The sequence below is a fragment of the Pyxicephalus adspersus genome, chromosome 2, assembly GCF_032062135.1.
Source record: "Pyxicephalus adspersus chromosome 2, UCB_Pads_2.0, whole genome shotgun sequence".
NCBI lineage: Eukaryota > Metazoa > Chordata > Amphibia > Anura > Pyxicephalidae > Pyxicephalus > Pyxicephalus adspersus.
Window position 1 is genome coordinate 92173515 of NC_092859.1, and position 11808 is coordinate 92185322.

Genomic DNA, 11808 nt, shown 5'->3' on the forward strand with positions numbered 1-11808 from the left:
TTATGTTTTATAACGTAGCTCTCACTTCTTGTCCAGACATTCAAAAATCAGATTCTCTAGTTCTATTAACTAATTCATCTATCTAGTAACATTTGGTATTGAACCCAAATAGACGTGATGCCGTCATTTCATACAGTCTTACTCTATGTTACCCTATTTACTTCTTGTTTCCAATGTTTTCTAGAAAGCACGGACCTATTATACAACATGTGACCTCGGGGTACTTGACTAACAAAAGTATCTGCAGGTATAAATTGAAGGTCTTTTTGGTTGGAAAATCCAGCTTTCATTTGGTTCATTGGCAATCAACTATAAAGACAACCATGTAGGCAGCACAAGCATTTTGCATAAACAAAGTGGAGATATTGCATTGTAGTTATTTTTACAAATCACTACATGTTCACACCCAGGAGTTTATTGATAAACTAGTAAATCATTATCTGGTGAAGAATCCATTACTGCCATTAAAACAGCAGATAATGTTTGGTGAATGTCAGATTTATGGTTTCATAAATCTTTTTGTATTCTATTTTTATTTGAAAGAGAGAGCTGTAGAAACATACATCTTTTTGACAAATGCTAACAGATGCTTCAGGTCATAGAAATGTCAGTGAGCTTGAAATGACATCAGAGAGTTAAGAAGAAAGTACTGGTCAACTCCAATATGTACCCTTAGTCTAAAAAATATGTGGGAGTGTACCAGGTTCCCTGTGACATCCCCAGCTTGTTAGGGAGAGATGTGAGTTCATTCCTTATCAATAGGTTAGAATGTTATAACTAATCTCCTGATACTTGTTGCTAATAGAGGCTTTCTGGCTGAAATACAGCAAACATTCTGTTGTTGGTTAGTAAAAATCATATTAGGATCACTCTTTTTTTTTGAATCAAGGAAGGTATTGCAATAGACACCAGCAGGTGGAAGGTATGGATGGGATTGACTACTCGTAAAGAGCCAGGTAAATTTCAAAGAGATTTTGTGACAACAGTATTTTAGTAAAATAGGTGGGATAAAAGAAGCCAAAAAAGGAGTTATCAGCATCACCTTCAAGAATATATAACAGGAGGGTCATGGGCCATTTGGAGCTGTGGGATTGTATACCATGTAAATGTAGTTCCAAAATGTAGTACTCTGTAATTGCTGGCTCTGATCCAGTGGCAGAAAACAAGATCATCAAAGCCAGGAGTGAAAGAAGCATGGCCCATAGTAGGTAACATAGGAGAAGGAGAAGTAATAATGGTACCCCTAGGTTTTTTACAATCAAAGAATTTAGGGGTGTTTATAATTGTTTTCTTGGACAACCTGTTGTTCATTTTGACATTTACATTATTAGCTGTGTGACTCTGGATAAAAAATAGAGAGATAACGAGGTCTTAGGTCTATACAAAGGCTTCATTTTTTTGTGCATGTAAACTACTTTTTAAGCCACAAAATTATCCCCATGCATCTTGGGACTTCCTTGTGCAACCAGGCACCACTGTTTTCTCCCTATGGAGAAGTAGCTCCCTGCCTGGTTTCCTCCTTTCAATAGTTTATATTTAGGAGAGTGGTGACATGCTAACATCTACGACTTTCAATCATTCTCAAGAAATGTTGAAAATTCTATATCATAAAATATTTCTGGGTGTTACATTCACATTCACAGCCTCTTCCCATCCTCTCATCTAAAAATAAGCAATCAATGTAGAGGTTATTCAGACATCTTTAAATAACACAATGAAAAGGAAGGGGAGAAAAGTGACATTGCTCCTAGAAGATCTAGAGTACAAGCACAGGATCCAGGAGAATATTTGTTGTTTCCTGATTCTCGATAACCCTTAAAGATTTTGTTTGTATTAGCAAATGTTTTTTTGTTTCATACTAAATGTTTTTAGTTTTTTATTATGTTCTTTTTTGACTTGCTGTTAAATGATAAACCAGAAACAAAACCCACTGGAAGCATTACACAGGATAAAATAGGCTTGTGAACTGAAAAACTAAAGGACACCTTGAGACAAAAATCACTATAAAGGATTTATTAGCTCAGCAAGGTGTTTCAGAGAATGATAGTCTAGCACTCAATATTACAATGATTAACCTGAATGATGTGCTTGCAGTACAATATCAAAATGACAGTTGTTTCCTTTTAGCATTGTTTTCTTACACAACGGAACAAAACATCTTTTCAGAAATATTTTTATCTCTCTCAGCAACATAACTAAGCTTATATAACTCTGTGATCACTCATTTTATTTTGCTGCTTATGTTTACTCAAATGGAGAGAAATGCATCTGCTTTTTTGTCTTAGGTACATGTTTGAGAACAGTTGCATATTGATTTATTTAGCTCCTATTGTTCTAACAAAACACTCAAATTCAGCTGTTAATTCTGAGAAAACTATTATGTCTGTGTATATGAAGGCTAAAGTAGGAAAAACCTTTTCCTTAGTAAAGTGAATTGAGTGTATGTTTACTCAGGTTAGTTATTAGGGTAAACTGTGTTCTGTTTAAATGTGAAACGGAAATATGAAAAAAAACATTTAAATATTTAAATAACAAATTAAACACAGCTTTACCTCCTTTACTACGTCAGTTACACATTCACTAACCAAATAAACATTTATGCTCAGTGTAGGATCACTCAATCATGAGAGAACCTGAGAACCTGAGTTTTCAGCACTACGGACAGCTCAAGTCATTGACTTTCAATACTATTTTGTAAGAAACCTAACAATGAACTTCTTTTACTTAGTATCCATTGGTCTGTTTGATATATTACATGAATTAGTGTTTTTCTTACAATGGAATGATACGTTTAAACAATCAAATTTATGGAGAATAAGGGAAGGGTAGGATTTCCATAGTTATATCTTGTTTCTGCTGTTCTGATACAGAAAGTTGAACAATATCCAAGAAATGGAAGTGTGTTACTGGCAGAATCACTAGTGGAAAAAGAAAGAAAAAAAACTTAAAAAGTAAAGTTTTGGACTTTAAGTAGATATGTTTGAAACACTATCTATAAACAGATAATTGGTATTGGAACTAGTCAGTAATATATAGATTTAAATTTGAAAACTGTGAAAATGTATAATAAATTGGGCAGAAAAATCAAAGTGATTACACACAAGTGATTGCATGGAACAGATCACCAATGGATAATTTTGCCAATCAGCGGAAATCATACAAATATTTACTTCAGCTAGATTATCATACGTAAGGTCAATGAGGACAATTAGGTAAGACCAAAAACATGGTGTTGAAAGCATCCTTGAAAATACTGCATAGAACTTATCTCACTTTTATGTTTTTTTTTTTTATTTATAATATTCATACAGAAATGATTCTTGACTTTAAGAATAAGTTCACAAATGCAAGAACAAATTAAATTGCTGGTATGTATGAATTATTTGGATAGAAGGCTTTACTATGAGTACAATCCTCAGCTACCTGTATAGAGCTCCAATGGGAACAAAACTCCAATATATAAATTCTATTTTCCTTAATATTTATTAAGAGGGAAGTTTTTCCTAGCTATAAAAAAAGCACACAGATTGGCATTTTTAGATTATACTCCATAAAGCTAAACACTTTTTCCACGTAATCTGATGAGGATTAGAGTGTTTGCTATACCAGAGGCAGAGACAGGAATTCATAAATGAGAACCAATTGTCCAGGAAGCTTTTATCATGTACAAAAACAACCACAAATGCTTAGTAGTGGTAATGCATGGATAATATTGTTAATGTTATTTTGTTCACACTATCAGATAACAGAAGGAAAACGAGTAATCACTGATTTGCATCCCTATGACCTAAATATGGTACAATTACAAATTACCACTTTTAACTTGAAACACAAAATGAAATACTGAATTTCATTCTCCGACTGTTCATGTAATAACCGTTTTTTGGAAATGGTTATTATATCATCACCTGTCAATGAATTATGAATTAAAATCTCAACACGCAGAATACTATGGTCTTCTGTAGCCATGGATCATTTTAAAGATTACAAAGCTGAATGCTATTCTGTCATATGTTTCTTACCTAAAGTACACTTAGCATCAAATCTGTTTTTTATATAACATGCATGCAAGTAGTATGTAGAGATGGTCAACGAGATAGGGAAAATTTTACTTTGATGCAAATCAGAAGTTGCACTTACTTGAAATTCTGAATACCTGCTGAGTTTGATTGGCTCAGTTTCAAGTCAGCTCAGTTTGCATTACATTTGCATGTGATTAGTATAATTTTCTACATCTCATTGACCACCTCTAGTAGTATGTACTGTAAGTGTACTTCCACAATTATATTGCTTTTACAGTGATTAGAGTAAAACCCCTGAAGCCTTTTTGGCTTTTGTGTTCAGAAGGAATAGATCATGTTTGGTCAGCCATCATCTACAGTTATTATTTATTTCCCTTGAATGAGAAAACAGAAAGAACACATTCATGTAAATGTCGGTTTTTCTGAAGTTATTAATTTTGTTCAAAAATGTATGACATGTCTCAATCCATGCTGCTACTTCCCACCTGCTGACAATTAACATTCAATATTGCAGTCCAATCATTGGGAGAATAGAAACTGATAAATGCTTGCCACTGCCTGCAGCAGAAATGTAACATCATATAAGCCTCTCTTTATTAGGAAATCAAGAAACTGCTTTTTAATTAAAAAGATGGAACGGTTGCTGAATATTGGGTATGCCAGAAACATATTCATGCAAACATAGGTGCACTATAATGTTAACATTAATAAACCATGCAGTATATTGGTATTGTATGGTGGTATGCTATATCTTTGGTGGTATCATAACACCAAATTTATCAAAATTGTAATGTTAAATACCAGTGTGGCAGTAATTCACAAATAGTATGTCACCATAAAGAAGAACACTGGAAAATATCTTCATTCTATCAAGTAGAGAGCAGTGATCAGTCACTGGTAATATTTTCTTCCAGATCATTATAATTAATGTGTTCCCATGAACAGACACTGACTGACCACTCTAAAAGCTTTCATTCAGCACTTGAATACCTGATAGCTTAACGAAATTGGCTTTGATATAGATTATAAATTGAGAAAGATAAATAAAGAGTACAACATTTGCCGGATAATCTAATTGGATCATGTTGTAAAACAAGATTTATTGATATAAAGGATATCAAAGTAAGTGATCCATAGTGGACCAACTCACAAAGGATTCTGCAATAAAGGGAGAATAAATTGATGTAAAATACCAATGAGCATGTTAACCTTTTATTTGCAAAATATCACATGAATGTCCTTCAACCCTTCGCTGCATCTTGATGTCAATGTAATGCATTTCATGATATGGCAAACAAAACTGTTTGTGTATTCTTTACCCATACAGCTACCAGTGTTCCACAGACTTTTCATGCTCCCACTGCTACAAACCAGTGGTTAAAGACAACTATTGTACAAATAAAAACAGTTGGGAGGCAGGCTGCTTCTCACCTGTTGTCTAATGTCAAATTAAAGTAATAGTGTTTGCAAAGATTTTGCATTGTCCATTTTCTATCTTTTAAACAATTATATAAAGCCTACACGTATTCTGACCAAGGGGTGAATCAAAAAATGTTACACTTAAGCCTCTTGAATTATTGTATTTTTTTAGTTTTCTGTTTAGTTCTTATTTTGTTATGATATACACTGATGTTGAGCTCTTTCTTATTTTACAATGTTTGAGGATGTATCTAGAATGCTAAATGTATAATAATGTGTCTAAGGTTTGGCAAGTGGTGGGCCACTCCATCCACCCACCACAGCTTCCCCCATGTTTTTCAAGATAGGGTTATGTGTGGGACTGTAGTCTCTCTCGCCACTGTTCTGTGGGTGCCTACCCCTCTGCTAAGTTTAACCATTTTTATCGGTTGATTGGATCTCTGATGTTGCCTGAAGTGTTGATTTTGATTCTCTCCTATTAATTAATCCCCATACTGTATATGCTCTTCTTATATGGCATGTGTTATCTCCCTTTATTTCCTTAAAAAAAAAAAAAAATTAACTGACAGTGAAATGCTTTGGAGCAAAAAATAAATTTTATCTTCTACCATGAAAAAGTTAATGACTCGAGGACAGCACGAGGTAGGATATGACCTTTATCAAAAACAGTTACATAAAGACATGGTGGTTTACCTAATTTGTCCTAGTCACATGTATCATCTAATACTTTACTTGTTACAGAAGTACAAAAAAATGTACTTGCTCCATTCCAGAACAGGCACAATCAGGGGCATGGCAGTGACAATTGGGGTGGCAAAGGTGGTTGACAGTAAAGGTAGCTTTGCAGACTTGGTGATTGGAGTCTGGTACACTGATCCGGGTGAGTCTGTGATGGTAGGTGTTGAGAGGAGGTGAGGAAAGGCAGAGTTTAGGAAGCAGGGTAAATGGAATTAGGACATGTGCTGGCACTGCAGTAGTAGGAGGGTTACTTGCTGGGATTGTAGCTGGGCAGATGGGGATAGGGCGTAGTGCTGGGTAGTATTTAGAGCAGGAGTAGTGCTGGTATAGTAGTGTGATGGAAGTTAAATTCCAGCAAAACAGCAATTAGCGAGAATGGGGTTATTAGGGTTGGTAGAGGGGTGACCTAAAGACTGCAAAGTGGTGTTGAGATGTAGGCTAGCAGGGTAGTAGGAGGGTGGAGGTTTTTGGTAGAATGGTGAGAGGACAGGCGGACATGGAAGAAGTGCTGCTAGTAGTTCTAGATGTGCATTACTCTTCTACAATAAGTACAGATAGCAATTGCAAAAAAGAAAAAAAAAATGCACGTAAAATTCAGTGCTTTTTTAAATTGTTCTTGTAAGGTGAAAAGAAAAAAATGTTCACTTAGTTTAACCACAAATAATAAGCTAAGTGAAAATTTATTTACTGAACATATTAAACATCCTCTACTCTTAGTAAATCAAGCTATATATCAGTAAAACAATACAGCACATAGATATTCAAAAAACTATTAACACTAATAATTCTGCATATCAAATGCAAATTAAGGCAAAAAGCAATGAAAAACACAAAGACATCCTAAAATCATTTTACTTCTTAAATATCAAACTTCTCCTTCCTACCATTGCTTGATCTATACATTCCAGAGGTCAAACTGTGTCGAAAGATCTTTTATTGGGAGCCTGGGGTGGGAATTAAGTATTACTGGGTATGCTTACTGACAAGCCTGCCAAGTAGAATGAAATTAAATCGGGGAACCCAGAACAAGTTTGAGAGTAGAGAACATAGGAAACTGCACAACAATAAATTGAAGAAAGCTAGTTGCGATCTGATGGTAGCAACACCTTTGCTCAACACCTTGTGCTGTGCACAAAATTGCAGTGGCTCCCATTCTATAGGTGGGAGCTAAAATGGCAAAAAAGGTCACCAGAAGATGGGAACTGTATTAGTGGTTGCACATTTACGTACCTCTGAAAAGTCTTGGAACAAAGAAGCCTTTAGGAATTCTTGGTATGTACTGTATTTAACACCATATTAAACCAGTCACAAATCTGGTTAAGTAAAATTAGGCATATCATGAAAAAGTGCATCAGAAGACATTACTGGATTTAAAAAAAAAACACTGCATTGAAGGTATATACAAATCTCAACTTTTCCCATTAACGTCAAACTTAAAAGACAAATATAGCTTTCATAATTTGCTAAGTTTGTCAAATGGATATTTTACATTTTAATTCCAGACAAGAATGTAATTTCTTCAATGTTGTGCAGCTCAGTATTGAAGAAATTCGATACCGTGACTTACAGAAATGACAACCTCTTATTGTAGAGGACGTACCATACTTACATCCGACCAGTCACCCAGCGAAGCAGCACTGATAAGTGAGTTTCATCTAAACCACATAATTAGTGTGTATCTGTCAAAAGTAATTAGGTTTTCCCAAACAGGTGGATCCTCTTTTCTCAAAGATTATTTTTTAAGATCATTAGTCGGAAGTATGACGCCTCCAATAACCATTTTTATTGGATGATTTACGAAAATCGTTGACAAATAAAAGAAATGAGAAAAGAAATAGAGAATTTGTTTCCATTTTCCACTGATTTCCCATTATCTCCAGTACTATACTAGACGACAAAAGTATATGAATGAATGTAGATCTTCCAAGGAGCGTTTTAAGTACACTGAACAGGTTCGACCACCATTCATAGTACTAGTGGGTTCGTGATAAAAAAAAACCTTCTATGAGTATATAATCCAATAAAATGTAACAGTATAACATTCTGACTGTCCAGTAGCAGAATTACATGCTCAATCCTTCAGTTTGTTTTAAATCACCACATTATTATCCCCAATATGCAGGTGTTTTAAACACTAATTCTCAACAAATATGACATCAACAGAACTCCAGCTTCAACAAAATGAAATTGGGAGCAGTTGTATAGATTACTTCCATAACCCTTTCAGCAATAGGTTCTTTTATATCACTTGTCACAATCACTTCCTCTTCCAAGTCTTGCCAGGCCAACATGTCATAAGATTCATAATAGAATTCTATTGATCTGTGGACAGAGCTCCCTGAGTGCCAAGAACAGGAAATGTTTTAACTTGGAATTTTTAGAAGAACTGATTTTAGGAACACAGATGTGATTCAATAAATACTTGCAAAGTACATCTGGAAGACTCCCCAGGTTCTTGTTAAATGAAGACTTTTCTTAGCAAACATGTCTACTATAAAGGAGACACATTAACTAAAATCTAAGAGACAATGTAAGCTGTCATTATGGTGTAATCAAATCTGTTCACAGGGTGAAATATAGCTCCTGAAATTGCTGGTGACTTTATTAAACGGATGCTAGGAACTGGAATATTACCAACGGGCTTTAGACTGGGCCTTGTGTGCTAGCAATGCTACATAACCATCTTTGGTTAATAGACAAATTGAACTGACAATGGGATATTTTAATTCAATGAATGCTTTATATTTTTGGATATACATTTTAATGCAATAAAAAAATTAGATATCCAAAATGCTACAAACAATACTGCAACTTTAACCCACTGCTTTCTCCATGTTAAACTACAAACTGTTTTATCTGCCTGGAGTGGGGTATAAAAAAGTATTTATTTTTTGTAGTAGTTTATAGTTATTTATCGGCCAAGGATGGTGAAACTCAGCATGTCATAACCGTTTCTTCCTAGTACTGTATAACCATAGTCTATAACTTGCTCTTCACCAATGTGGAGTGCATGTGCCAAGTTAGTTGTGCAACATAAAATCATAGTAATAAAACTGCTATGACCTTAACTCTAAATACTGCTTATTTTTTAATCAAAGATATGAAGAACCAATATGCAATACAACTACGTTTTCATTTCATTACCACGGTAAGTGTTTGGTTATTTTTAATCCAGTAAGTACATATAATCCTGAAAATTTGCTAATAAAATAAAAACAACTTTATTACCCTTTAGCCCCTTACACCTCTGCTGCTCCGTTCCATTTTATTTTATTGTTATTATCACTAATATAATTTGTAGCATACTGCAGTGCATAGATATACTGCATTATGGGTGTCTAGCAGCAGCTGCTATCAGATAACCCTGACTCTGTACTTTATGAGCAAGCGGTGCAGTTTATTACATCCAAATCTGCATCTCAGCATAAGATTAAATAATGAATATAATGAAAGAAATAAGGTTACATACCTGGACACAGGCACTGTGGTTACTGAGAATATGGATGTAAAATTGAAGTTAGTCCTGGTAAAGTGCTCCTCATAGTAACCGTCTGCCGCAGAACAGAGGGAGAGAGAGAAAAAGGGATTTCACAATGTGATCTCATCAAGCAAAGTCATGTAGAGAACATCCTGTGTTCTGCCTTCCATAAACTGCATGTTAATCAACGATAAACCCGTCTGTGAGCAATGTAGAACTGCCATCAAATCAGGCATTTCTTGATATAAGCTGCAGATTTATCTGTTTGAGCCTTTCAGCCAGCACCATAACCTGTGTATGTGGAGATATGAAGCATTTCACTGCAGTGACTATATGCAGAGAAATTCTTCCAGTCACTGCAGCCACCCTTTTCAGTCCATCCGGAGACAGCGAAATGAGAGCAGCATACATAATTCAATGCACTAAAATCTTCCTGCACTTCCTGTAGCCATCACTGCAACCAGTAATGGAATATTGATTGCATAGACGATGCAGGTTAGGCTTTTTTAATTTATGCCAGCAATCAAGAGCAAAAGTATGTTTATGCTTTCCAGTGATAGGCAGCTTTCTGCCATCATAAATTACAATATGATGTTCAGAATCCTTAACCATGCCACCAATGTTTTCTGTAAAATTGCTGCATCATTGTTTCCTTCAGTACAATGCCATCTAAGCACAGTTTGTTACTTATTTTTTATAACCCACATTTGTTTTTTAATAAGGCCCACAAATGAAACCAAGACGCACCACCATAATATGTGGACATCTACCATAAACACCAATCCTTAATCAACTACACCAAACGTTTGAGCAAGAGAAGCTCCTAGCTTTTAAGCACATCATAACAAAATTCTATGGTACAATAAAGGCAACACATACGTATCAGTCATGGCTAGATGTAATCATATTATTCCATCCCACCAAGTAAATAGACCTAATTGTTAAATTTAGCTTAATTTTCTAGAGCTAGGACACTATGTACCACATTGAGGTCATGGCTAAACATAATGTAAAGTTGACTTGTTAATCAGAAGCAATGTCAAAACACAAATTAACTTCTTATCTAAAATATGCATAAAGCATCCACATCTTGTGTTGCATATACCAACAGGTATTCCCCTCATACTATATAGAGAATTGTATTTGGGAAATGATTCTTAAACAAACTTACAAAAATACAAAGATCACATATAAAAAAGATACCATATGGGGTATCTTTGGAAATGTTGCCAGATTTTAGGCCTGAGATGGATCTATACTATTACTATTAAAGAAACTTTTTTTTTTTTAAGTACAAGGAACAAATGTCAAGTGAAAAGTGTTTTTAAACACTGTACATTAATTAGGTTCTTTTCTCCTGTTGTTTAAGGTGCTCACCATTTTTTCTCTCCCTATGTTGCTACAATTTACTTCACTTTGCACACTGCAACATTTCTATTTTTATGTACTCTTTGTCATCTTATCAAAAAAGCACACTATTTAGCATTTCATGATTTACTTGACATGTACTAGATCAGCGATCATCAACTTGTGCGAGAAAATTTTGGTGGTCCGCCAGAGCTGCGGTCCATGTTTCCCGTACGGATGGCAGGGTGGTGGCGGTTTGTGTTTCAGACCTGCGATGGGAGCGTGGGCAGGTTCTGGCATCATGACGTCACTATGGGGGAAGTTTCTTTCCCTTTGAGTGACACCCCGCTCCCCGCGCATGCCCGAAGCACGTAAATTTAGTGGTCTATAGGTCCAAAAAGGTTGGCAACTACCTACTAGATAATTAGAGTTTCTTAGTGAATGTTCTCTAGCTGGATATTTTGAAAATAAATGAATTGTTTTGTATCATAATCAGCAACAGTGCAACATCTGTCAAGAGCCTGTCTTTTCTGTTTCCTCCATTCTTGGCTACACCCCACTTTTTCCTGTTTCCTATCTTCCCAGCTTTTTTATTGAACTAATTCCGCCATTGTACATGATGATCTTTTCCACCTTATCATTATTGCTCAATCCTAATAAAGTCATGCATTTCATACGACCAAGCAGTTATAGACACACAATATGTATTATTGATTAAAGCTTTGCGTCAAAATTTCCACACGTAATGTTTAAGTATACTTTCATATACTTCCTATACATAGCTGTTTTGTTTCCCTTTTTTTT

At 35.1% G+C, this 11808-nt stretch overlaps 1 protein-coding gene across 3 annotated transcripts in view; it reads right to left on the reverse strand.

Moving 5' to 3' along the window:
* The window catches only part of CNTN1 (contactin 1), an 87904-nt gene that overhangs the window by 46514 nt on the left and 29582 nt on the right, over window positions 1-11808 (reverse strand). Inside the window, exon 2 of one of the 3 annotated variants that reach the window (XM_072401477.1) lies at window positions 9649-9730. The exons of 1 other annotated variant lie outside the window; for it this stretch is intronic. The gene's annotated coding sequence lies outside the window, so the exon portion shown is untranslated. Of the gene's footprint in view, window positions 1-9648; window positions 9990-11808 lie in introns of those variants that run through there. One more of the 3 variants, XM_072401478.1, reaches the window with a different exon arrangement.